Genomic DNA, 27,940 nt, shown 5'->3' with positions numbered 1-27,940 from the left:
TTTCTGTCAGGTTTTTTTAGAACACATACCCGCATTGCAGAGAGTTAGAGTAGTTTGGATGCTATGGGGAGGGAAGAAGGAGGGAGAGATTTTGGTCAACAGTCAGATATTTGCCCCAAGTCTTTCATCTGACAGTGCCTGTGTCTTTCCTGTGCTGATCACAAGATCATTAGATTATATAGGAACACAATTAGTGAGGCTGATACTAGTCATAAAATTCTCTGTCATGTGTTGAGATTACTGTGCATTTGTAAACTCCTACATCACTAGCTTAAATTGCCAGTTTATTGGGATGCATAAGTATCCTGCTTTGAGCCCATTCTCTTTTTTTTTTGCAGGGGGGCCTCTGTGATGGGACTGATATTTTTGTATCTAGGAGTACTAGTGGAAAGTCTTGGAGAAGATCCAGCCAAAGGTTTAAAAATGGCTATTACTATAACCCCAAACATTTGTTATTTCATTGCTCATCCTCTCTTCTCAGATATCCTCCTATGAATGCAGTATGACACATCAAAAAAACCCAGTGAAGCCCTCCAACAAATATTTGTTCACAGTAGGTGCATGATTCATGAGGCGTTGTTCTGCCAGCATATGGACATGGGGATTTTTTGTCCTGTTTGTTATTAACCATTTGAAATCTTATAAACTTTTATAATATTGCACTTCAGTGGCTATATTGGAGACTGCAGAATTTCCTTTATTTGAGATGCTATAAACAAAGTAATTTCATGAATCACTTGCCATAGGGACTAGTGTAGTTATTGTTTTTAATAAAAGTTGCTGGCATCCTTAAGTTTTTGCTCACTAATGGGTGGAGATTTAGTGTGAGTTTTCTCACCAAGACCTAGGAAGGTCCATGATGTAAGTCTTAGATAGTCCAGTCCTAAGTGGATGCCAATCAGTAAAAGTGAAATGCATTTCACCTACATTTAATGGTCTAAATGTGACTTTAGATGCACATGAGCAATTTGCTCTTCTGTTTTCTTTTTTCATTAATAGAAATAGGCCTGTGTCCAGAGAGTGATTCATCTGAACTACATAAACTACCTAAAATAAGGATGAGATGATTACTCTTTGGTAGTCCCTAATACTTTTCTGATGAATAGGGTGCAGGAATCCTAGATGAGGTTTAGAGGTGATATCCAACTTTTACATAGGTAAAAGCAGATGGGATGAATCTTGCCAACAAAGACAGCCATAGCATTCAAACAAATATCAACTCAACACTTCAAATACCTTCTACTACTCTGAAATGGAGTGAGAGTCAAAGAGAGTAAGAGTGAGAATTGACATGCACCACCAACATGCTTTTTAGCACATATTTCTGTGGAATGTAGAAGCAATTAATTAAAACTATGGTCCTGAATGAAAAAGGAGTCTTCTCTATTCAATGTAGGTATGAACACAATTGTACCTTATACCTCATTGACTAGTTGCACAAAATTATTGTGATTGACTTGGAATGTAAAATGGGCCGCAAATCTTGTGATAGTTCTTGTATTGTTACTTTCTGAGTGTGCAGAAGCTTCAGTTTGGAAGGCATTTTAGGAAACATCTTCTGTTTCAGAAAGCAGGATTGACACTTTACCAGGGAATGAGAGTTTGCTGTACTCTGTTCTGATGAAAATCCCTGCAGCAATCCTTAACTGATGGTGCTGAGAAATGGAGTGGAGCAAACTGGTGAAAGTAGCTATTTCTGCTGCAGTGCTTTCCACAGGTCATCCAGCTTTCCGAGATCCATTGTCTATTCTGGCTGTAAGACAAATAGTCTGTATTTTCTGAAATTGAGGTTAGACCTTATGAACATGTCGTAGTCATGTTTTGAAGATTAGATACTGTAATAATTTATCTTCCTTCAGTAATGATTTTGAAAAGTGTCCAGGTTCCTATGTCTATAACAGCTGCTGAAGTCAATGGTATCAATCAGAAGGTGGCTTATTGCAAAGGGTTCATTTCAGAACTGATTTTTTTTCACTCTATTTTATATGATCATAACTCACTTTCTTACTCAAGTGAACACTAAAGTTGGTTAATTTCCATTTTCCATAGCAATATTTTCAAACCACAAATGGTCTCAATCTCTTCTCACTTCAGATCAATATTGACATGACTTTTGTTTGGTAGTAGTGTCAATATCACTAGGCCCAGGTACATTATTATAAGTTTTGTTTAAATTCAGGCTAACTTCAGCTTACCATGCAAGTTTTCAATATTATCTAACATTGTGCTATAACTCTTACAGCTAATCAACAACTTGTTCAAAACCTACTCCAGAATTTGTATTTAGGACTTGAAGAATTTGAGTTTTAAATCATATGCAGTAACTCTGTTTATGTGTTTTCTTTTGCTTTGAAAAGCCAACAAAATCTTTAGCAAATTGCTGTTTTATGTAGATTCATAGGCAATTGACCTTATTTTGCAAAGCATGTACAACATAAATGAGACATTAAGATTTTGAAGTTTAATATGCTAGAGAGAGAAAAGAAACCAAATTATATAACACCTTGTAGCAATAAATATTTTATTTTGGTTATGGTATGACATTCAATGACTGTAAGCTATACAAATCAGGATTTCTATTCTTTGCTTATGCAGCTGCTCCTTTACGTGTTTCATTCACGATGTTTTTTCATGAAGTTGCAAGCTGACACTTGCCATGTTTTCTGTTCATTTTTCTCAGAGCTCTAGAGTGGAATGACATAGTCTATGAACCGTGTTTGAATCTGTGAGCTATGTTTGATTTCTGTAGGCATAAGTCCAACATCAGTATAATTCTGTGCTGTCTTTTTCTGACAAAATGCAAAGCATTTTAAAAAGAGGTTGGTACCATTAGCCCTATTTATTTTAGCTATAAAAACAGAAGCAGGTCTTGTGTAGCTTTGTGGCCTACAGTCAGTTAAGCAGTATTGCCTGGGTTTCACTGGGAACTCATGGAAGCAGGACTCATGAGGTTTTTGAAGTGGTTGTAGGATTTGAGATCTGAGTCATGATGGGCAGTTCTTGCTGTGTTTTATTCAAATTTAAGGTATTTCTTATAACTAGGATCTTGAACCTGTAGCACTTGAGTTCTGCAGCTGATTCTCTCATTGACTTGGGAACATGGTCAACATTTCTGTGCTTCAGAGTAATATAAATGAATCAGTTAGCTTCACTGCAAGAATTAACTAATGTTTGGAGTTGCTAAAGTGAAAAGAATCTTATTATTTACCAATTGATGTTTAATATTAGTAACTTTAAATGCTCTTTTTATTGAAACAAAGATTAATTTTCCTCCACATATACAGCTTGAGACTTCTTAGACCACAAATTAATAGAGCAGAAGTATTTCTGATCTTTGTCTAACTGAGAATTGAAGACTGATTTTTTTTTTTTTAAAAAGGTACCTCATAATTTTCTATTTCCTTCTTTCTAGGATTTATCATTTTAACCCAAGGAAACTAGAATGGACAAATAAACAAACAAAATCCCTGATATTTAAGGTAAAATAATTGAAGAAAAAATTATTCTTAAATGTAAGATAATGAAGTTTTTTGAAAATTAACTGTGTCCGAAAGAATAATAAAACTTTCTGTTGCTGTTTTAGAAATAACTTTTATATTTTTCAACTTTCATCTCCTTTATTTCAACACACATGATGGAATATATTGAGATTTACATATGGATATTTTATCTGTCAATCTATCTAATTGTGCTTTGAAGGTTTTTATCAGTACACTTTTCCAGTACCTTATAAATCATTACTTTAACATTAAACATATCTTGCCTAGATATCCTGACTCCAAGTATCTGTGTTGAAGTCTGCTGAAAGAAATGGGAATCCTTTGACTGACTGTCATGGATTCAACATCCCAAACACATTTTGGCTTAAATTTTGTATTTAGTTGGACACAATGATATGAATCAAATTTGTGTCTTTCTTAAAGAATAAGCTGTCTGTTAACTATATCAGCAACTACACTGAAAACAGAACTAAAAGAAAGCACAGTTTAATAGTGTTAATAGTATGGGCACTTTATACTAATTCTGACCCTTATTGTAATTTTACTTAACTTTTATTTTTCATATTTAGATTTAATCAAGGAATTAGATTGCTGTTATTTACATGCTGAAATATATTGGCTAATATTTACACATTTATGTACTGGTATAAAAAAACCCCGATTAATACAGATTGAAAGAGCTGTCCGGCATTATTCCTCTTTATGAACTCTAATTTAGACACCTTAAACACTTACATGCTCTTATCCATGTGCCTGGTTGATTTTAATGACATAAAAGTGGCAGAGAGACTGCAAATGAAATTACTCACTCAACAAGTCATCCAATAATTATTTCTCCGAAAAACTGCAGAATTTTCCTAAAAAGTGCCTCAAATGATTCCATCAGGGGTAAATACATTTTTGGGAGGCAGATTGCAGAAGTTTAGGTCTTTATTTTCAAAATTAAGTCAGAAAAGCTATTCAATCAATACTGCATTGTGATGAATATACTTTTGATCGTAAATGCAGTGTTTCTTTTGCACTTGCCAAAGAAACGAGGTTTTCCAAATAATAAGCAAGGAAAAACAGCCTGTTTCAGAGATATGGGAGAGGCAAAACTATGCTTCCTCCTTTATTTTTATTTTCCTCTGGTAAAAGCCAGTGAAGGCATTTAGGGAAGAGATCAGTCTCCTTAAGAGATGACCAGAGATCATTGGGAGGGAGGGAGAAGAGATTGAGGGAAAGTACAAAGTGCTGCCATCAGAGAGGGCCAAGACAGCTGAATCAGGGTGATACAGACTTTTCATTATCAGAAACAATTGCTCCATCAGGAGCAACATGGGACTTCATGCAATGTTTTTGAACTCTGATAGGAGTGCATTACATAACTTTTGCTTTGTGAGTGCTGGCAACCAGCAACCTACAGAAAGACACAGCCAAAAGCACTGTGCTCAGCTGCTTGCCTTTTTTTTTTTCAAAAATCACCTATATCTGGGCCAAGCATTAAACAGACCAGCCTATCTTTACCCTTTCCCCTGCCCCCTCCATCAACAGAAGCCTGGTTTTCATCACAGATTAATAAATGAAATCTTTTATCATTTTTCTGTGCTTCCCACAGCATTTTGGTAGGAGTTAACAATGCTCCAAGTCAATATTGCCATAGTGCTTGAAATGTCTTTGCGTGTTTGTTCACTTGAAAGAGTTGTGGCAGTGGGATTAGAGAAAGGCTTTTAAACCGTCAGTGTGTACAGCTTCAGAAACTTCGAGATGGTTTTGATCGCATTTGGTTTGACAAAAATCTGTTGTGGAACTGTTGCTATTGCTTTTGCCTTTCAGTTTTATAATAACAATTTTTTTTTTTAAAAAGAGCCCATGTTCTATCTTCCGCTGTCTCCTGAAGTGATTATTTATATCATTTGCTGTTAAGGAAATATGTCTAAGTGCTGAGGAATTTTAATTAAGCAGACTCAGCTGGAACAAATAGCTGTAGGATTTCACAATACTGTTCTGAAATTATTGGCAGGCCCAGAAGCCAGGGAAATTCTTGAATTTTGGGGTTTTACCATGGTGGACTTAGCCATTAAATCTTTCTTACTTGTTTTCAAATCAATGGTTTTGTAGACCATGTTATTTCACAATTGCTGTCAGTGGTTGTTCCTCTTTCTTACTTTCTCTTCCATCTGCCCTAAAAAAGATACAATTTTAGCAAAACAAGCAGAACTTCTTCCACATTTCTAAGAGAAGTGCTTATTGGACTAAACACCATAGGATTTCTTTGTGTTCAGATGGGTTATTTATGGGAAAAAATTGGGTTTTTTTTCCTTGGAGGTGGAGGCAATTCTGCTGAGCCCTTGAGGGCAACCGCGCTGTAGGTATTTACTGAATTTGTGAAAAGTTAACAGTTAAAGGCATATATTAAATTCTGCTGTAATATATCCTTTTCTGTGTAGTATGCTCATCGAAAAACAAGTCAAAACTTTTCTGTGTTGTGTAACTCTAATTCTCTGTTTATATGGTAAACACTTCTCTGTTTTGCTTTCCAAGGGCCCTCATTCCCTGCCTGCCTAATCTACTGTTGCTAACAAAAACGACAGTAACAAACCAGGGAGGAACAACCTTCTCTGGCCCTTTGTTTTCACTCTGCTGGGTGAACACCTGGGGTTTTTTTCCCTTTGCCTTTTCTCTTTTCTCCTTTTCAGGGAAAGGAAACCATTTGTATGTTGCACTAAGGAAAGGTGATTGAAAAGTGGAAGCCCATACTTTTCTCTTCAGCAAGCGGAGATCTGTTTTCAGCCTGATGTTTGGTGAAAGGAAGCTTCAGAGCTGCAGGCCAGCTGCCAGGAATGTCTGATTTCCTTTCCACCCACTCCTATGATCCTCCCTTTTGGCAGTGATTACCGATGACCACAGCTGTCACGCTAGGTCATGGTAAGCTGTCAAGCAAGGTAGTACATGAGATATACAAGGCCCAGTCCTTGATCTGTGCTGAAGAACAAGATCTTAAATTGAATCTGGTATCAGCCAGTGCGTGAGCATACCACAGCAAGAAGCGTCAGGCTGATGTCAGCTTGTCGTTCCAGTTTCTTGAGAAGGTGGGCAAGCAGTAGGTGCTTTTCTAAGCTTTACATAGCTCATAATATCCTGAAGCATGAGGAGGGGTTATAATTTAGTCAGAACAGCTGATTGTCAAGAATGGGCAAGTCCTTCCAGCCAGCTGAAATGAGAAATAGCACTTTGCATTGCTCTCACCCAACAAGTATGTAAAAATAAAGGACAACTCCATAATCAGTGATCAGAACAAGAGCATTCAGGTGGTTGTGCTGCATGCAGCACTCTATGGGTGACTGACTGTTGATATTATAGATGTGACTGAAAATCAACACAGGACTGCAGACTTCAGAAAATGATGGATACTGTTGTCAGGGACATACCTTCTAAAAATAGGACTTGCGCTCTACGTAAGGCAGTATTTTGTTAAGCTCCATATGTTCAGTGCCAAGTGCATAAGTGTCTTCTGAAGAGTTAGTCATGGCTAGGCTTCGCGAACGAAGATTTGGGAAGGCACTATCCATTTTTGCTACAGGCACGCTGGTGGCTTATGAGGCCAATACGTGACAGACATATCTGATTGCAAAAGGCGCAGCAGAAAGACTCCTTAGATGGTGTATTTTGCAAGATACGGTTCTTTCTGCGTTGCCTTTTTTCCTCGAGAGTGATCCTGTGTGTGTTCTCGAAGGAGACAGCTGCATTATAGATGGTGTGTCTCCAGGCCTCCCGATTTGAGGCCAGAGTAGACCAGTTATGGTGATCAATATGGCCAAGGCTGAGATGTTGTTTCAGGGAGTCCTTGTATCTTTTCTTCGGGGCTCCTCTCATGCGGCAGCCAGTGGCAAGTTCACCATAGAGCAGGATCTTAGGAAGGCGGTGGTCCTTCATCCTTGAGACGTGCCCTGCCCATCGCAGCTGCGTTCTCAGTAACATGGCTTCAATACTAGTGACAGCTGCTTGCTCTAGTACAGATGTATTGGTCACATAATCAGACCAGCGGATGTTAAGGATTGTACGGAGGCAGCGCTGATGGAAGCGTTCTAGGAGACGCAGGTGGTGCCGGTAGATGACCCATGATTCGGAACCATATAGGAGAGTAGACAACACTATGGCTTTGTAAACACCGATCTTGGTGCTTTTCTTCAAGTGTTTATTACGCCATACTCTTTTGTGGAGTTTTCCAAAGGCACTATATGCCTTAGCTAACCTGTTGTCTATCTCTCCGTCGATCTTACCATCTGAGGAGATGAGGCTACCAAGGTAGTTAAACTGTTGGACTGATTTGAGCTCTGATTGGCCAATGGTGATGTGGGGATGATGGAAGACTTCCTGAGGTGCAGGTTGATGGAGGACCTCTGTCTTCTTTAAGCTGACTTCCAGCCCAAAGAGTTCAGCAGCATCTGCAAAGCAGGATGTTAAACGCTGCAGAGCTGCTTCTGTGTGGGCAACAAGGGTGGCGTCATCAGCATAAAGCAGCTCCCGGACAAGATGGTTTAAGGTCTTGGAAGAGTTAGTATTTTACTACATTTTATACTATTATGCTGGCTTTAGAAAGTGCTTTTTGCTGTAGCATCTGTTCTGCTTCTAACAGCATATTAAATGACATGACTAAAATCCGTTAGGTGTTTGCTCTGTATGCCTTCCTCCACAGGGGGAGGCATTTGTGATGAAGTGTTTGTTTTTAAAACATATAAGAACAGGTTGCTTTCTGTTTCCCAGAGAAAAAAAAGGTCAACACTAGAGGGACAGAAGGTCATAAACACTGTGATTGTCCATTGTTTTTGTGGGAGTTTTTTACCAGTTTAGGCTGGCACAGCCAAGGAACTTGCCTTCAAAATAGCCTCAGGGCATGTGGATGTAGGTGATGCTGATTTCTTTTGGTTCTCAGTTTAGATGACTCTTGTTCCAGTTGGAAGGTTGATCACCTTAGCAAGTTCCATCTGAACTTCATTTGGTATGATTTACTTCAGAATGGTAAACATAATTTCAGTTGTTTTGCTCTCTGTTCTCACAAAACACCTATGGCTATGTAACAAATCTTACATAAAATTAAATTTGACTTTATTAAGCTCTTACACAAGGTCGGTAGAAAATTCCAGGAACCCCCTGGACGAGAGCCAGTTTCTTTACAGATTTCTCCTGGTCAAACAAGGCAACTGATGATCACTTTCAAAAGGCTGGGGAATCCACAGCTACAGCTAAGAGGGGTAAAAAAATGTAATAAATAAACAAGTCTATATACAAGCCCTTCCTCAGGAAACCAGCATGGGAAGCACAGACATTTAGAATGACAATCCAGCGTGTTTTGCCAAAGAGAGACTTTCCAAAACAGCTGTAGAAATGGTTACAGTTTCCTTGAACGTCCATTTTAATAGCATTATAGCCTCAACTGTTTATATTTTAATCTAATAATTTTCATGCTGTCAGCTGTATTTATTGCAATTGTATAAAGTTTTAAACCTACGTAAGTAACCCTTGAGAGGGAGTGACAGACTTCAACAAACACTGCTGCCCATGAACCTGTTACCTTCCAGCCTCTGTTCATTCAGGTACAGTCGGTCTTGAGGCTGTGACAGAAGCTGTTGTTCAGTCTCCCTGTGGGATACCACATTTGCTTCATTTGTTCGGAAAGCTTTTCATAACTGTCCCATGTCTGGAGCACTCAGGTGGGAATATACTTCCTCGCTTTGAATAATGGCTGAACTCCCAGTGGAAGAGGAGGTATTTAAATAACTGTGTTGCCATGTAGAGTATCTCATGATTTCAATCCTCAGAGTCCCTGAGCTATCTGAACACATATTTATAATCAGCTTGGTGAATGCTCTCTCTGGCTATTTATCAGCTGTGACCCTGTGTTTCCATTTTACAAGTGCAACTTAAGAATATGGTATGTCCTGTCATTAGCAGAATTTTTTTTTGTCTCCAAGAACAAAAACTTCCCAACAAAGGACAAACCTTCTTTGTGTAATATATATACATTCTTCTCTGCTTTGCTGACTTGGACCGTGGAATATAGTTGCTGAGACATGAAAGGATTTCTGTGTCTGGCCCTCACCGCCATGTTATCGAGTTTAGCTCTAAATATGGAAGGACCTGTGTCCATAGTGTTGAACTCTCCTACAATCCAAAAACCCAATTTGACTTTTGGGAGAAGTCTCTGGCCTGTACTAACTTCTGAGCTGTGGGTAGGAATTAGATATAATCTGGCACTCTCCCAAATCCTAGCTGACCCAGCCTACAACTGTGTCAGGGCTGCCCCACCACTTTGACAGGAAAGATATTTGATATTGCTTATTCTACCAGGATATGTACAATTCTTAGCCTTAAATAGACGCATCTGTACTGGATAAAGGGAGAACTCAAGCCCCTTAAGTGAGACTCAGATGCCTAAATTTCAGTTCAGATTGAGAGTTTGCGAGGCTATTTGCAGTCATCATGGTTTCTGAAAGCTCAGAGACACAATTTTTTAAGTAATATTTTAAGTGAATAATTTTTTAAGTATCACTACTTTTATTCAGAAGTAATACCATTTTGGCAAGACTGAGTGTCCTGGCATGGTGAAAGCACCATCAGAAGTCAAAAAATGGGCTTCCCTGATTTGACATCTTCTGAAGAGTTGGGTTTAGTAGGTCTGTGGTGACATCAGTGGTTTGAGCACAAAAACAAGCAGCTGTGGCTGCCTCCATTTAGGAGTGTGGATAGTGATGGTGGTGCAATACTGAGCTATTTTTCAGAGCTTCCACCCAGGCATTCAAAGTTGTATCCTTCACCTCAAATAAGAACAAACAAAGCTTACCTGGAAGTGCTCTAGGGTTTTCTGCTGAGTGAGGGATATGTGGATTCAGGACCCTAAGGGTGCTGTGGGTGTAAGGTTCTGATTGTCTCTTTCCTACAAAAGTCTTCTGCCCTCTGTGCTATAGTTTAAGGCGAATGATGACATTAACACTGGCTGCTTTGAACAAAAAAGTGAGCTTGATCTAGCCATCCACACCCAAACTGATGAGTGAGGCCCGTGAATACGGAAGGGGTTAATGAGTAAATCCTATGATGAACAGTGAGTTTAAAGAAGAGCTGTCGTGTAGAGAAATGAGGAATTCCTTACAGACTTGTCTATTTAGCCTTTCCTTCGACAGCTTGACCAACTGAAGCAGCCTCTGGCTACTGGGAATCCCATCTCCATGCACCTATGTGCCTTGTGATCACACAGGGGTTGCAATTTGGGCTGAAACTGTGGAGCCTGCTCTGGGAGCTGGGCCCCTGCACCAGAGGTGAGCATAACATCACCATATGAGAGACCCACTGAAGATGCATGCAGCATCGACCCAGGGAAACTGAAGGCAGGTGTCTGATATCCTTGGTAATGCCTTGACCATGAGGCTGTATGCTCCAGGGTACATCATGTTACTGTAAATAAAAAGTGATGCTTTGGAGTGATGATGTTTTTGTCTGTCTCAGCTGAACTTGTGCTAGCAAACAAGGAAATTCTTGAAAAAATGTACAGAGGCCTTCATATTCTCCTTCTATTGACTCTGCATGAGAATTATCTGCCCCTTGCAGCACAACTGCATTTTACTTGTCTTGTCAGCCAGTCTTCCCCTTATAATTGAACAATATTTGTATCTCATATTTTTTACTGAGTAACCATCAAGCTTCAAGATAGGCTTTGGACTAAGATGACTGTGTTGGTCAAAGCTTATATACTGTTGACAGCAGTAACTCAATAGGATATCAGAGAATACTGAATATACACTTTTTGAGGGCTGTAAATCGACTTCTGTTGGATAATCAGAAATGAGAATCAGTAAGTGTTTTTGAAAGTTTAGATTTACAGTTTTAAACCAAATCTTTGTTCTTCCAGCACAATATTATTTGTGGAGGGAGTGTTAGTTAAAAATTGTGTTTAAGAACAACAGAAATTTTTGTGAAATGTGGATTGACTCATAATTTTTAAGGACATGCTAAAACATTAAACGAAAAACCCACATCTATTAGAAGTGCATAAAATTCTACTTGCTTACTATCCAAATAGGAATTCAAATGAAGTTAAATGGATGTAAATTCTGTTCAGACATACTTCAGATCATTCATATCCTCTCCTACGTGGGATAGGATGTGAACCAGATTTAAGAGAAAACCGCTAAACTCTTTGTGAAGAAAAGCGTTTCATTAGGGTGAAGGATTGGGTTAGAAATGGCTGTATTTCTCATGAAGGGGTCATCAGTCGTGAAGTTTTATTCTTTGAGTGCCCTCAAGAGACCAGGCAGATCTGATCTGTGAGGAGTGCTGCTGACTCAGGCTGCTGTAGGAAGGCGTTGAAGGACAACCAGGGAAATCTCTGACCTTCACTTTGCCGCTGACCGTCACTTGGGTTTTCCTGCCTGGAAGAGAGGCAGGGGGTTGGGATAGCTGGGGAGGAAACAGAGACCAGAACATTGACCTCAATCTAAACACAATACAGAAAAAGACAATAAACTCCAGGAGGAAAAACACAGGAGTGATTTACCTAGGAGGAAGTGAGAATATTAAATTCTTTCAAGTAACTTCAGGAGGTGTAATAGAGGAAATCTATTGAAAACACACAGAGAAGACATCTGTCTTTAGCCAGCAAGTCCTATGACACACAGAAGTGTTAGGTATCTACTATATAACTAATATTTTACAGCTGATTAAATCTGTGAATGCTGTGGGATTATTACAGTCACATTACTTTTCTGCCTCTGGAAAAGTAGAGAGCTTATAAACAGTAATAAATTCATCCTAATTTATCTGTTCATCCGAATATCCATTCAATGTGGCAAAATTGTAAGCCCTCTTCTCTAGTGTTGACAAAGACTTTTGATGCGGATCAAAAGATCCTTTCCTCTCCCTCTCCATCCATCTTTCCCTCTCCCTCTCCTCCGTCCTTCTCCGTGTGCTCTCTTTCTCCTCTCCCTCTCCTCTTTCTTCCATATACCAAAAAATGTTGTGTTTAATGCAGAGCAGAACTGTAACTATATGAATTGTCAAAAGCATAGTAAGATTTTGGTTTTTTTTTGCTTTTCTGCAGGGTTTGCACGAGAGTATCACTTTGGGTTTAGCTTTTGACAAGACTTCTGCTTTTGATGCTTATCCTTACCAGAGAGTGAGAAGACCTTTTTACCATCACAGCTCTTTTCAAAAGACATGAGAAAGCATCTGGAAAGCCAGATTTTAACAGTGGGCAAGTTATAAATAGTAACATACAGAATCACACTCTGAACGAAAATTATTTGATTTTTTTCATTACAGCATTATATTACATTGACTCTGGTTTCCGTGTACTAGAAGCATGTATTATATCCTTATCATATCCTTAGGTTCCTAGACACAGAGATCAATTAACATATGTCAAGGGTAATTCTTACAGTCTAACTGCACCTGGCTAACTGATAGCACCTACAGATATGGACAGAACAGAGCACCAGAATTTAGGTATCTTAAAGGAATTATTTCCTGTCAGATGATGAAGATGAAATAATGGAAAGTATTTGCTTTTAGTCCAGTCTGTTGGGTTTGATATTTTTATAACTCTTAACCCAGACTAAATCTTCAACCGTTTTGAACGTGAAAAAAAAAAATAGAATGTCTGTCTTTTATAAAGTACACATTCATTAAAAAGGAAACTAGAAAACCATCTTTAGAGTAATTCCTTCTATAAGAAAGAGACAACACCCCCAACTTGTTCCCTCCACCCCCACAAGCTACACCTTAAAAACACAATTCTATAATTAAAGTGAAAATAAATTTTACTTTGTCTTAATTGATGCCATATTGACAGGTAATTGCGATTGGTTTTGTTTGTATGCCTGGTACATTGTGCTCATGTTCAGTGCTGTAAAAGGAAAAACTGTAAAATTGTATTCTGCAGTGTTGAAAGTACTGCATTTCAAGGAAAATAATGAATTTTGTCAAATTGACAGTTATGACTAAATGTGCCCAAGCACAAGACACCCTGAGTAAAGCAGTATGGTTGTAAACTACTCAATTTTCTTCCCAAAGCAATTTGAGAAAAAGTGTCTTCAGAATCTACCATGTAGCATGTGGGTAAAGGAAGAACATACCGACAACTTACTATGAATCATCATTCCATACTTTGGTACATCTTTTCTTTGTTCCCTATACTAATATTGTGACTGAATATGTGGAAATATATCTTACCATATCAGTATTTACTTGGTGTTAACCGTGTTGAACAATGGCTTTATAAAATAGGGAACTGAGAAGGCTTTGAAAAGAATCATTGTTAAGTTTAATGCTCTGTTTACAGGCCAAGAATGAAAGTAGAATTTAACATTTTGTTTATTGCTTTTTCATTGCGTATCATTAAGGCTACTTGATGTGTTTGGCCAGCCTGGTTATCATTCCCAGAATTAAAAGAGTTCTGAAGTGCAGGAATACTTCTAGGAAAACAAGAGAATTAGATCAGTAGAGAAGATTTGATTTATGAACTCTTGTCTCTCTTATATTGGATGTCTTAATTTAGGAAGATCCAGATATCAGATACATAGGGATTTTGTAACAGGTGCTTTAAATTCAGGTGCACTGTGGATTTAATTTCACAAAGCAGTTTGCTGCTCTTCTAATGTCTTTATAGTTGAGGTAGTCTGTTTGTAGAGTCTAGTAAGTGATTCAACTGAACTTAATGTGCATGTCACATGTGATGGTATGACCAATTTAAAAGTCTTTGGAAAGTTCTGTATTTCTTCATTAGAGAATATAAAGTTATTTGTCAACGAGCGCCAACGAGTAGCAATATTTCTGAAACTGCATGGTGACATAATAAACAGGGCTGAGAAATTTCTAAAGCTCTTCGTGTTCTATTTCACAGGCCTGTGTGTTACGTTTTTCTCATGTACTCTGGCAGCATTTGCTGTATGTGGGAGTCTGCATCAGCTAATGGCAGACTTAGCTGCAGCAGTGTGGCAGACCTGTGATTATATACTGAGACTGGAGAATCATCATGGATACAACCCTGGACCTGTACCTAATGCTAAACTGAGAATTATGGCACCTCAGTGACATGTACTTGAGCAGGAGGAGGGGGTGCTGTGAATCTTTGATAAAGTCATGCTCCAGCAGGCCATGTACCCTACAGTAGGATCTGGGTGGATATGGGGGGAATGTTTGGTTGTGAGTTTGTCTTAAAAACCACACAAACCAATATACCAAAGGAAATTTTGTACGCAGTTGGCGTCTACTTCCAGCAAGCAATGAGAAAGTAGGGGTACATGCCAAGTCTCCTGGCAATCTTTTGTGTTTGCCTTTCACACTGTGCATGTAGAAGTGCATAACTTTAATATGTAGTTTTTATATTCTCAACCTGCTCTTTATTTCAAGTGGTGAACAAAGAACTGTGTTACAGGTAAATTCTAGAGAAGATAAAGCAAAGCAATCAAACACTAGAGGTAAATCAGGGTAGAGGATTTCATATTATGGGGCTGAGAAGATAATGCAGACACATAGCTAGAGAAGTGGGATGGGTACTGTGTGCATGACCAGCACTTCCAATATGATTTTGTCCTTCTTAAAACCACTGGCACTGCCGAACAAACTATGTTGAGTAAATTCGGCTCTATTTTTGATTGTTATAACTGTTTCCTTCTGATAATCTAAAATTAAATACTCTGTGCATTCAGCAACAAAAGCTCAAATTGTAAACAAATCCTAGCTGTGCATGTTAAAGAAACCTCCTTGTAAACCAAACGTCCTGCTTCCATAGAGCATCATTGGCACTTGCTGTGAGATGTTTGGTCTGCTAACAGATTGCAGCAGGACAAGGAATACATGGGGACTTATTGGAATACATCTAAGGAGTAACGGCTTATAAAGACTTACAATAAATAATGAATGCCCAGGGTAATATTCTTTCTAATGAACATTTTAATGATTACTTTTCCCCAGTAGGGGACTTTCAGACTTCTTAACAGAGGCAGAGAATGAACTCTTTGTGCTGCGGCTGTCTCTCTCCATCACTTTTTGTTTTCTTCTCGCCCGTCCCTTATTGCTAGCTGCCACTGATTCACTCTGCCTCCAGCTGTGAGGGTAAAGTTTACAGTGTCTTCAAAACCTGCTCTTTGTTTTCTTAAGTTAGGGTAAAGCTTGATGGGGGAACAAAGCAAAGTGCCTCCCCTGCCCACTGGAGTGCTCTGGGCAGCATTTCTGTGACTCAGCCCTGCTCCCTACACTAAGCATGAAGTGGAAACAGAAGAACCAAGAACTGAGTCTGCAGTAAGACACTGTCCCAGACTGTCCTGGTAACATGATGGAGATTAGCTCGATAACTTTTTAAAATGTCATCCAAGGTAAATTTCAGACATTTTTACATAGAAGCAATGTATCCCCAGAGCATCCGCACTTTATACATAGCTCTTCTTTTTCTTTAGATTCTTTGGTAGATGCAGGCTTCTTTCTTTTTTTTCCACATTTTTTCCTAAAATTTTCATAGGCACTCTGCATGATGAAAAATAACTTAATGGTCTGCCCTACAGATCCATCAAACTTCATAATAACAGCAAATATGAATATTAGTTCTCTATCAAAGTGCTTTGTGTTGAAATTCAGTCCTGCTGGGAGACTATGGCTAGCCACCTTTAAATGGTTAAGAACCGTATTTTTAACTGGAGTTAGAATGTTTCCTAAAGGAACCTACAGTCTGGGATGGAGTCCAGATGTACATTTGAGATGGCTAAAACGGAAAGTCCTGATTTTTTATTAGGCATGCCATTCAGAGTGCAAAATGAAGTGTGAGCAAAGAAAGCATGTTGTCATGGCAACAGCAAATATAATTTAATGCAACAGGTTTTGGTTCTGACCTGAAAAAGGAACTATTTGTCCTGAAAGTCAGCTTGTAGCCCATAAAAGTTTTAGAAGACAGTAACTCGTCTTCACTAAAGGCCAGCAGCTGGAGAGATGGATACCTTAGAGGTTTTTAGCGAACAAAAGAATCTAAATATTCTAATCATTGTTGTTCTGGCATAGATGTGCAAGAAGGAATTGCTTCAATAACGTGTCTACTGTTCAAATGATAACCACCTACAGGCAACCTCTTAGGCACAGAGTCTTTCTATTATTTTTAATAGAGTATGTGATGTTTGTAGAATTGTAAGACGTAGTGAGAGTAAATACTTTGTAGAAAAATACACAGTGTCAACTACCAGTATTAAAATTCTGGGTTTAGAAATTCCTCTCTCCCAAATTTATGATGAATCCACAATTATGTCCCCACTACTTGTTACAACTATTCAATGGAAAAGACTGAGAGAAGCAGCAAGTTTGGGAAAGCAAGCTGTTTTCTAGATTAGTTTATTAAGGCTGGAAATAATGCTTAAACTGCACATCTGATGCCAGGTATTTGATTTTGAAGGATGTGCTCATTTCTCTTACAAGACTAGCAGCTCTGGATTCCTGAGAGTGCAGTGGGCTGCACAAGACACATTCAAAACGTTTGACTGTCTAATTCCATCTGCTGCCACCTCATCTGTCTCCATGGGAAGAAGCAAATTTACAGGAGCAAAAAGAGGAATGAACTGCTTTCCATTGTTTTGACTCACAGGAAGAAATATCTTCTTCAAATCTTAAGAGGAACTTTGATCTTCCAGGATTTGCAGTTCACCCTCTGGACTAAAGATGCTTGAAGAAGTTTGGCTAAGGGTGAGGTATAGTCTTCCAAAATGAACAAAAGATTCTAGACATGAGTCAGAGACTCAGCACAGTGAGAACTTGGGTAACCCTACTGGAAGGCAGGCAGGCAGGCAAACCATAGGCATCTGCATACCCTTTGTGACCCGAGGATCCTTGTATTGTTTTCACTTCATTGTTTGTAGGTGACTTCATAGAGCAGTGGGCAAAGGGATTTGTGCTTACTGACCACTGAAGGCAATAAAATCTTCCACTGCTGCTGTGAAGTAAAGCTTCTCTAGTCTTCTGACACACCATGCCATGCTCTCACTATAGCCAGACTTGAACAGCTTAGGGCACATGCAGAAACCAAAGCATAGCAGCCTCCTTGTTGCACCATGATTTGTTGTTTCTCAAGACTTGTATGACCCTTTCGCAGCATGAATCTATTCTATAGTGGACAAAAATAATTATAAAACACACAAGACTTGAGTTTAGTGCATTTCTGACACTGTGACTGCTGGCTGTATTTGAATTATGCATCCTAGTTAATATAGGCCTATCCTGACCTACATTAACAGTCCCTTTGTCTATATATATAATATTTTATTTAATTTTAAAAGAAAGATATTTACAAAGTCTAATTCCCTTTTATGTAAGCCTTCCTTTTCTACTCTTGGTGAACCTCTTGGAATTTTCTCCTATTGATGAGTGGGTATTTTTCAGGAACAAGCATTTTTGAAATTTTACTGTTTAGTAACGTTGCCTAAATCCCTCCCCACTGCCCACTGAAATCAATGGAAAGAGACTCATTTCATCAGTCTCTTGGAACGTTCTGGTCCAAGAGGTGTTCTGGTCTGACAGGTGTTTTTTTTCTTGTTACAAGTACTTACAATATAGCAGGATCAGTGGTACCTATAGTGGGATAGATTTTATCAGTCACGGGCTGTAAATTGCTGCCCATTCAAGATTCATCAGGTAGACAGTACCCTTGGCTTCATCACAGTGGAATGCACCACAGGAATGCAGTGGATTAACAATGCATGATAAAAATACTAAAAAGACAGTATTCTTTCCTTCTATTTAAAGTATACCATGCAGTACTTCCTTTGGAGGAACTGAGAAGTAATTATCATCATACCACCATATCCTCAGTGACTAGATTAACAACAGGTTATGGGGGTCCAGAGCTGGGGAGTTTAGCCTTGTTACTATTTATAGGTTCTCTCTGTGTCCTATAACATACTTTCCCATTAGCTGAAAGTGCCATTTCAGGAAACTGCCTTAAGTGTAAGTTTGATGTGGAGTGGGGGTGAGGGAATAAAGCTGTTGCCCTGCTCCATGTAGCTGTAGACAGTTACTTAGTGAGAAGCAGGTATGTGATTTTCTTATCTGTCAAATCTTTTCCATTTATTGTTCAGTAGGATGGCATCTTCAAAGTTCACACAGACCATGGCATCTCATCCTTTTAAAGTTAGTCAATAATAGGCTAAAAAGAATGAAGGGATGGTAATAAATGACCTGTTACAAAATTCTAGTTTTGTTATTTGCTAAATCTTATTAGAATAGAATACCAGCTGTATTAATACTGATTAATCGTAGCTACATGGAAAGATATTTGTCTCTTATCCTCAGAACTGGTAATTGTACTGAGATTATTTTCCTTCTGTACCATCACTGCTCCTGACAGCACTACTACTCTTGTTCTGGAATGGACCAACTGACAGTCCTGAAGGCCATGTGTAACTTGAACATTTCTTTAAGACCTCAGTAGATTTGATTTGTGGTTTGAGACATTTACTGTCTCCTGGTCCATATTTATTGAATTTTGAAATTCTTACATGTCCAATAAGACAGTCTCGCAAGTGAATGTGTTTGGTCTCAGATGTCAGTCTCAAGTACACTTACTCTTTTTTTTTTTTTTTTCCTATTGCTGCAAATTCATGAAGAATATGTTATATTTTTACATAAAGTATTTTTAAACCTGAATGAATGAGATTGTTGGGTGAAGGAAATCTAGCAACTGAGACTCTGGATAAATTTGAAAGTAGAGAACCCCATAATTATCCAATTCCTTGCAAAGACAACAAAGGTAAGACCAGAAATGAAAGGTCAGCAAGAGCCTTATGTGTTATTTATGAAAGACAATATTTTTTTTTATTTGCACTATTTAATATAAACCTGGAATAACTCAATTTTAAATGAGATTACTAAAGGGAAAATTTTCCCCTAAACAACTTGTGAAATTCTACTTTCCAACTGTTTTTTAAGCATCCTTTCAAAAGTGAAGATGCTCTTCCAGCAATATGTTTTGCACGAGATCATCTGTGAACATAAAACTTCAGTAATGCTCTTGATCAAATACAATAGATCCTGGGAATACTGATCTACAAATTGATTTGTATTCTCATGTGATTCATTATGAATAGTTCTTTTTTACATTTTTTTTCCCCTCCTATTAGTGCAGACAAACTCCACACCTAGACACAGGATGACTATAGTGACCATTGTTAGGATTAGCGGGGGTTTTATTTTAATTATGTACAGAGTTGTTTATATATAATGTGCATTTGTATTTTATTTTGCATAAAGTCTAATAATAAAACATCTTTATTTCCAAGGGTGATTCTATTGGATTCTTACATTTGAATACCTCCTGGTCTTCCACATGATTTGACATCAGATGAAAAGTAGATCATCTATTTTAGTAGTAAATCTGATCAGAGATGTTGTGCCGCTTCATTTTTAACCCAATGTTAATTTGGCAGATGTGTGTTTAGATAGTCTATATCATCTGACTAATGCAAAAAACTTATTCATCCAAAGAAACCATGTATCTTCTGCACCTTTTCCATCTCATTTATGCATATGTACAGATAGGGCTAACTATTCAAAAGATGCTAATATGAAAATGATGTCAATTTATTTTATAATCAGAACAGAGCATGACTGAAGCAAATCAAGTATGCTTCAAAGACTGTGTGCCAGACCTCCTTGTCAAGAGCAGGTGGTTGAAGAGTCAACAATATGACATAAGTGCTTTGAGTGTGATCCGAATGAGCATAACTGATTCATGACCACATGGTATCTATATATTTTATGGGTGCCTTTATTCTAATCAACGCTGCATTGAGACATAAATCAGCATAGGGGGATGTTTCTACTATGCTGATCAATGAGATACATCTTTTATATGAGGTGCATGGTTCTATATGTACTCAAGACCACTTACAGATGCTGCCCCTATAAAAGTGAATATTTGAAGAATGTTTTGCTGACAAAGAATTCAAAAGTCCTTTTGATTTTTGGTTAAAATTAATTGGCATGATATTGCATGCTGATACTTGATTGTCAGTTCATGCTCAATGACAAAATCACTAAAATCTCTCTGAAAATATTGTGCAATAAACTTTCTAATCATTCATAAGCACTACAACACAGCATGGAGAGAGGGAATGTCTCATAATTTGTTAAGAGTAAACTGACTTCCTCCTATGATGAGGAAACAGACCCACAGGTAGAGAGGACAGACTAAGTCTCCAGATCTTATATTACTTACATTTTGGGACTCTTTTGAATGGTTCCCTAATCAGAAAACTAAGGAAATGAAGTCTTGTGAGCAGATGCAAAGCTGAATTAAAAGTGAAAATAGATAATAATGACCTAATTATATTGTTTAATTGAAATATATACTGAGAAGTTTCTACAGGGAGTTATTGTCAATTAAATATAGTTAAATGTTCTCATGAATTATCTGAATGAAAGAATAATATTATATGCAGTAAATTTGCATATGACAGGAGATGGAGGTTTCTGAACATGTGGAAAGCAGAATTAGAATCCCAAATGATCTTGACAAATTGGAGAGATCATCTGAAAAAAATAGGATTAAGTTCAATAGGGAAAAATGTGAAGTGTTAGGCAGAAATAATCTGCACAGATACAAGATGGGGTAACACAATAGACAGCAGTTCTCTGGAAAAGATCTGGGAATGTGAATCAAATTAAACATGAGTTGATGAATTATTAAAAAGCTAAGTGACCAGCTAGTATGTATATGAAAACCAGAATGTAGCCTGCAGAAGTAATCTTCTAGGAATTTATACTGGTAAGGTCTCAGCTTGGAGCAGTGTAGCCAAGGAGAACTTGAAAAATTGAAGTTATTAAGCACTCAAAAAAGAAGATGGAAGTGTCAGGGCAATAATTAAGATGTAAAAGAACCACTCCGTTGTGAAGAGAAAAGAGGTAATATGTCCTTTTTGTTCATGACAGACTTAAAAAGAAATAACAAGCTAAATTACACCAGGGGAGAGTTAGAATAGTTGTTAGGAAAATCTTTCTAAGAGTAAACATAGGTAAGCCTGAAGAGGTGGTGAAGTCACAATCATTAAGAACATATATAGGTAGCAAGTGACATGAATATTGATTCTGCCTTGAGGACAGTCTAGATGACCTTTTAAAAAGTCCTTTCCAGCTCTTCTTCTTATAATTTTATATAAAGATAGGAGTAGGTTTTGCAACTTTGCTTATCTCAAATAGCAGCCAGTTCCATGAGGAGATCTAGTGAGTCACTGGAAAAATTCCTAGTAGAAATGAGCAATATTTCCCTGTGTACAAGAACTAGATTTGGTGAAGTTACTGCTTATCATTCTTGCTGTGTGAATTTTTTTGTTAAACTTATATTGACTTATACCAGGAAGTATTTAAAGATCACTATTATAAATATAATGAAATAAATTGTAACTTCGGAAGTGACTTGATCTGATTAGGGAATAAGGGTGAGTATTCAGTAAGATTAATTCTTACTCAATTGCCCATGGAAAGCTTTGGGAAAAGAAAGGTGTCTGACTCATGCCGCCTTTATGTATACTCTTGGACTGCAGCTCTCTCAGAAGCTTGTGGTTGAAAGAGACCCACGCAGAGCGCTGTGTTCTGTGCACTGCTGTGCACTGTGTCCATGGCTTGAACTTCAACATCATACCCAGCAGAATGGGAGAATGAGTTCTGTAAAGCCAGTGCACTGACTTTTTATAACCTGGACTTTGTCTTTGGTTATTCCTCCAGAGCATATTTTATGCACTGCAAATGGGGTGACCAAGGAATGAATTGTATCAATTTCATTCCTGTGTCTATCTGGAGCTCTCTTTTTTGATAGGGACCTGAAGTTCTGAAGTGTTACTTGAACACTGCTCTCAGTCTGTTATTGTTTAGGCTGGTGACTAAATGCTTAGAGGGTGTAGAGGTGGAGAAATATTTCCACTATCCAAAAAACATATCAGTTTCTGAATATTTAGAGAAGCTTGTGAAATTCTTCATACCTTTCTGCTCCTTGAAGTCGGTGGTAACTCTTTTGTATGCTGTTTCCTTCCAGCTTTATGTACCACATGGTACCAAATATCTGTAGCAGAGATTGGGAAACCTCTGTTTAGCAGGTCTGGTTTATGGTTATGCTATAAATAGAGGTGAAACATGTAACTCATTTCAAGAATAATTTCTTCACTGAGATCACAGGATCATTTAAAGCTGTCCAAACACTTAGGATGAGTGTCCAGATAGTCTTTTTTTTTCTCAGGAAATTTGGAAGTGGGACAGTTTACTCACTGTAGATGATTCATATCTTTATATCCTAGTTTGAAGTGGTTCACCACACCATGGCCACAACTTCAAAAGTGTCAGATGATCATCAGACATCACTCCTGCCTGTAAGACTGATTGATTTCCCCAGCTTTCTAGAGTTTTCGTAACTTACTAACCTCTGCCCCCAAACTCAAACAATTTAGGTTCAAGAACAAGCATTAGGAAACTGTTTATGAAATAACGAATATACTAAATTCCTGAACAGACAAATCTCTTAAAGCCAGAGCTCTGGGGACTCAAGTGCAGAGATTCTCATGGATTCTTAAAGCACTTTTCCATGTTCCTTTACAAAGGTTTTATCTTTTCCAGTTTTAAATCTTTTTGTCTAGACAGCAGTAAGTAACTGGCATACCTTTCTCTCAAGAATGGTATGGTTAAGTCTTTCAGATAAATATAGCTGGATATTTAAATACAAAAATAAATGTCTAAAGCTCTACTTATTAGTAGCATCTGTCTCATGCTTGATGTGTACTTCTCAGAAATATTCTAATACCTACAGGGGCTATATTTAAGCAACCTTGCTTCTGCTTTGGTGATCACATGTCATGCGCTGCCTATATTGTTGATTTTGTTGCTAAGACCCGCTGTGAGTTCTAGTTTCCAGTGTTTCAGGTTACATGTTTAAACCTGGCCTTCCAACTGTTTCACACTATCCTGTGTGTCCCCATCTACTAAAGCTGATACTCTGGAGGCCCTCTCTTTCCACACTGGTCCACATTGGCATGAAAAATTGAGTGGAAAGAGGAGTTAGGATTACAGATTTTTTTTTTTGTTTATGGTAGTTGTTAAATTTCCATTTTGGAAATGTTACTAAGAGGAAGACTTAGGAAGCACATATTGGGTGTATGTGGTCAGCAGATCGGCCTCTGTCACCCTCTCCCTTCCCAGAGCATTGCAGCCATTAAGGAACAAAACCCAGAAAACATGATGAACCTAGCAGACAACAAAGCTGAGAAGCCAAAGAGGACTAGAGAGAAAAAATTTTACTTGAAAACAGTTCCCCATAAGCCTTTGATTTGACATTTTTCACTAGAACAGATAAGGAAAAATTTGGTCTCATGGACACTTATTTGGGGAGTTATATTTAGGCTCACCTGTGTTACTCAAAGAGAGCTCCATGTACACCTGTGAGGTTTTAAGTAAATTACAATACAAAGTGTCAGTGAATTCCAGTGGGACTTGGCCTATCCCCGTTAAATTGTGTGTATGATGACATATCAGTCAGCATGATAGGGCTTCACTTCTGCAAGTAGAAACCCATCACGAACTGTGCTGTGGAAATTATTGTTCCATGCCAAAAAGCTGTACATTACTCTCTCTATCAGGCACAAGCCCATTCCTCTCACTCTCTAGATATTTTCTGTAAATGGCTATGGGTAGTTTGTGTTTCTTCAGTGACTCTAGATTTGTATAAATGTTTTAATGCGTTGTAAATTTTTTGGCAACATGTTAATACTCCTTTGATTAGAACAGCCACTGTTGTTTGTTTTTATATTTAGAGCAGAGAAACGCAAACATCCTTACCATCAAGAGAGCTAAGTGGGGTAGTACTGAAGGTAGGTTGCTTTGAATCTCTGTACTGCCTGTATTCTAAGCTTAAGTTTGTATGTGCCTGTTTTGCTATCTGGTCCAGCACAAGCTACTGTCTTTCAGAATGCAATAAAAACTATTTTCTGAAGACTTGTTTTGGGGAGATAAAGTGCAGAGGAGAAAAAAAATTCAAACTAAACAAATTCATACACCGAGGTCGACTTTATCTTAGAAGAGTTGCTTGGATTTTCATACCCCCACAGTGGCTCATTGATCTACATGCCAAAATGTGCTGGTTGGTTTTGATTTACAGATTCTACATTGTTTAGGAGATTATAGTCTAATTCGCCTTCTGCTGTGACTAGTCAGGGCATGAACTGCAGTCATAATGATAGGCACTCTGTTTCTGGATTTTAGCATGCCAGGCAAGGAAGTCACTTCAAAGTAAAGCTGAAACACGTGAAGAAGTTGTGGGGGAGAGAGCACTAGGAGGAGGAAATTAGTTTGACCTTGGCTTATTAAAGAGTAATGTATGCTGATGAATTGGTGAATTTAGGCACTGTTAAAATGGATAGTACAGGATGAAAATGATATCTACCTTTTATTAATAGAGTTGATATAAAATAGCAAATGTAAGAAAAATGTAATTTGGACAAGGGATCCATTTTAATGGGAAAATACTTTGTTGTCAATGGTAATTGATATTATTTGTATTGGAGTTGTGTTCTGGGTCTGCTTTGGGATGAGAGCATAGGGAGGAACACACTGCACTTTTGTTCTGTATATGTCTAAAAAGATTCCCTGTCTTCACAGTTCACAGCTCCCACAGGGGTGGGATAAAGGGAGTTCCTGCTTACAGAAAGCAGTGAGGGCAGGAGCTTAACGTCAGGACTTTGAAATATCCTTGAAATTACTTGGTAAAATGTAGTTTATAGATGTGTAAAGCTCTTCTAGGCATTTTGGTATCATTTAGATTTTTCTGGTGGTTTTTTTGTGTGGTGGTTTTGTTTTTTTTTTTAATTTCTTTCCCCTCTTTCTAAAGTCTGGCCTGAGATCTTAAAAGATGCTATAGTTTAGAGCTTTGTATTCATAATATTTGGCTCTTTCTAATCTCTTATTTTAGTTCACTCTATTACAGCACAAATGAAGTACAAGAAACCCTTGACTGGGACCCTGGATATTTGTTTGTAATATACAACTTATTTGCTATATTTTGATATTTTGCCTCTTTGCAGACAAACATGATCCTCTTTCCTTTGATATTTTAAATTATTTCCTTAATTATTTTTGGGACTAGTTTCTAGGTTGTTGCTTGTTCAAGAGTAGTCTATTGTGTGGTCTAATGACAAAATTTGAGCAGATTAGGCTTGCTAGTACTTGCTTCTATCTCAAAGAGACGAGTGTCATTCTGAGGGCTGAGTTTCTGACACAATATTTACAATTATAACCTCAAAAGTTGCTTTCTGTGCATTTGCTTGAATAGTCAATTAAGATTCTTTGTCCTGGTTTCAGTCAGTAAATTTGCTCATTAGGGTGTTTTTATGTAACCAGTTTTTGATTGAGATATCTGTGGTAGGGAAAGGTTAACAAGTTAAACCAAACATTAAACTTTAAAAGATTTTAATTTGTGAGACATTAAAGCTGTCCTCGGTGTAAAATAATCCATATCTTGATTCACAAGTTCATCTTCATTCTGGAAATACCTCAGCTTGAGAACTACACAGAGATTTTAATTTAGGTGTGTGCCTCTGTCCTGTTGAATGTGCTCAGCACTATTTTGCTCACCTAGAGATCTACTTGCTCTAATAGATGGAGGCCAAGTTTGTTTTATAACTTAAATATTAATATATATCAAGAAACCCATATTTCTTAGAGGAAATTTGATTTAATCTGAAAGCCCAAACACTTCTAACTGGATTTGCTCACATCCCATCTGCACGCATGCACGGTCCTTACTCCCTGGCAGTGAAAAATGTGCAAATTCTCAGATGCTGGCATTGTAGAGCCCCTTTCTTCTTCCTCTCCTTCTCTCCTCCGCCCTTTAGTTTTGGATTCAGGGACCAGAGAGGTTCAGTTTGGGTATTGCATTACAATATTGGCACTATTTTGGAAAGGAAAACCTGAATCCTTTTTTGGTTGAAAACCTGAATCTCTTTTTTTCTCGTTTCGTACAGTGAGTATCCCCACAAGTAAAAAAATATGGATGCGACTGCAGAGCCAAATTAAGTGGTATCAAACTCATAGTAGCTTTAAAATCATAGAGCTATGTGGAAGACTGTTTCATCTTTTACCTGCTGTATGTGATATAATAGCATTGATATATGTTTGAGCAGCCATTTGGGATTTTATATATCAGAGGGACTCTGTATTTTGAAATTTAATCCTCATGAAATATTTGACATCCTGAATGGGATAATTGACACAGGGACACTAATTAAGGAGCTGTAATTCAGAAGGTTCTGATCATGTACTTTATACTGACGTATATTGTCCCCCTGGTAAAGTGTTAATGGTGCTTAGACATGTGTATCAGGAAAAGAGAGCATTCTCCTGGGAGCTCTGGCAATCAATCTCCTATGTAATGCCATTTTATAAAGCTCTAGAAGGAGCAGATTTAGACATTTTTCCATTTATTAAGCTGTTCATACATAAAATATTCTGTCTTTGAGATAGTTTGACTCAGCTGATGTTTTCATTCTTAAAAATCTGCAGTAAATAATATCTTCCCCTGAAACTGAGCTTTTTGCCTAAACTGCTTTGCAGTTCTTAATTTTCACTTGAAGTCTTGGAGAAATCTATTCTATTTAGCTGAACTGAGTCCTGTTTACCTTATGTAAGAATTATTTCATCAACTCCTGAAATGCAAACCCCTCTGTAGCAAGAACGAAAAGGCAGTCTTGTGACTGCAGCTCTGAGCTAAAGGACATGCTTTCTCCAAGTATGATTTCATTCATGTAGTGAGAGCAGAGCTGCATTAAGAAACAAAAAGGTTGGCCTTAGGCAGGCAGGTGAGCTCATTTTTTTCTCTATTTTCCTCCTGGCTTTGTGATCATACTAGGCACATAATCAGACTGTCTGCCTGCCCCAAACAGAGCATTCCTTTATGGCATTTTAACAAATCCAAGACCTCTTGAACTCGTCTTACCAGACTTCTCAAACTTTCTGCATGATCATAAGGCTTAAGTCAGGAAATACTTTTAAAGCACTCATTTGCTATATTGTAAGTGAATACAGAGAGACTTGTTAATACTGTTTAAGGTGCATTACCCTACCACTGTAGAAAACAGAAAAGCAAAGGACAGGCTAAAATCCAGTTAAAATTGCTGGAGTTTGGCAAAATGTATTTAGTAAATCTAAAACCACCTGAGAGATATTGATCTCACTCTTGAAAAATGTGTAGAGGGATTTTTAACTTTTTCAAAATTAAGCATTTTTCGGGTCTCCTGGTGTGCAGCTTATACAGAAGCTGGCTCTTTCTGCAGTACAGCATGTCCTCTGATGCTCGTTTGGACATTGCTCCAGCAATGAGTCAGAGTTCCAGCTATTGTTTCAGTAACATCAGTTCCTGCCGTGCTGGGGTTTCCCCTCTCATCTCTTTCCCAAATTATCAG

General features: G+C 37.9%; 2 long non-coding RNA genes across 3 annotated transcripts in view; both read left to right on the top strand.

The window, feature by feature from the left end:
* Positions 1–14,271, top strand: part of LOC116784981 — a 179,860-nt gene extending 165,589 nt beyond the window's left edge. For both annotated transcript variants that reach the window (XR_004356332.1, XR_004356333.1), the window contains exons 6-8: positions 3,413–3,479; positions 8,421–8,481; positions 12,574–14,271. This is a non-coding gene — a long non-coding RNA (uncharacterized LOC116784981). The remainder of the gene's footprint in view (positions 1–3,412; positions 3,480–8,420; positions 8,482–12,573) is intronic.
* Positions 14,272–21,607: 7,336 nt separating this feature from the next.
* On the top strand, positions 21,608–24,840 carry LOC116784796. The gene is made up of 4 exons (XR_004356246.1): positions 21,608–21,725; positions 22,793–22,864; positions 24,299–24,355; positions 24,747–24,840. It is a non-coding gene; the product is annotated as an uncharacterized LOC116784796 (long non-coding RNA).
* Positions 24,841–27,940: the final 3,100 nt, after the last annotated feature.

The sequence above is a fragment of the Chiroxiphia lanceolata genome, chromosome 3, assembly GCF_009829145.1.
Source record: "Chiroxiphia lanceolata isolate bChiLan1 chromosome 3, bChiLan1.pri, whole genome shotgun sequence".
Classification (NCBI taxonomy): Eukaryota; Metazoa; Chordata; class Aves; order Passeriformes; family Pipridae; genus Chiroxiphia; species Chiroxiphia lanceolata.
This window is presented reverse-complemented; position numbering and strand designations above follow the sequence as displayed.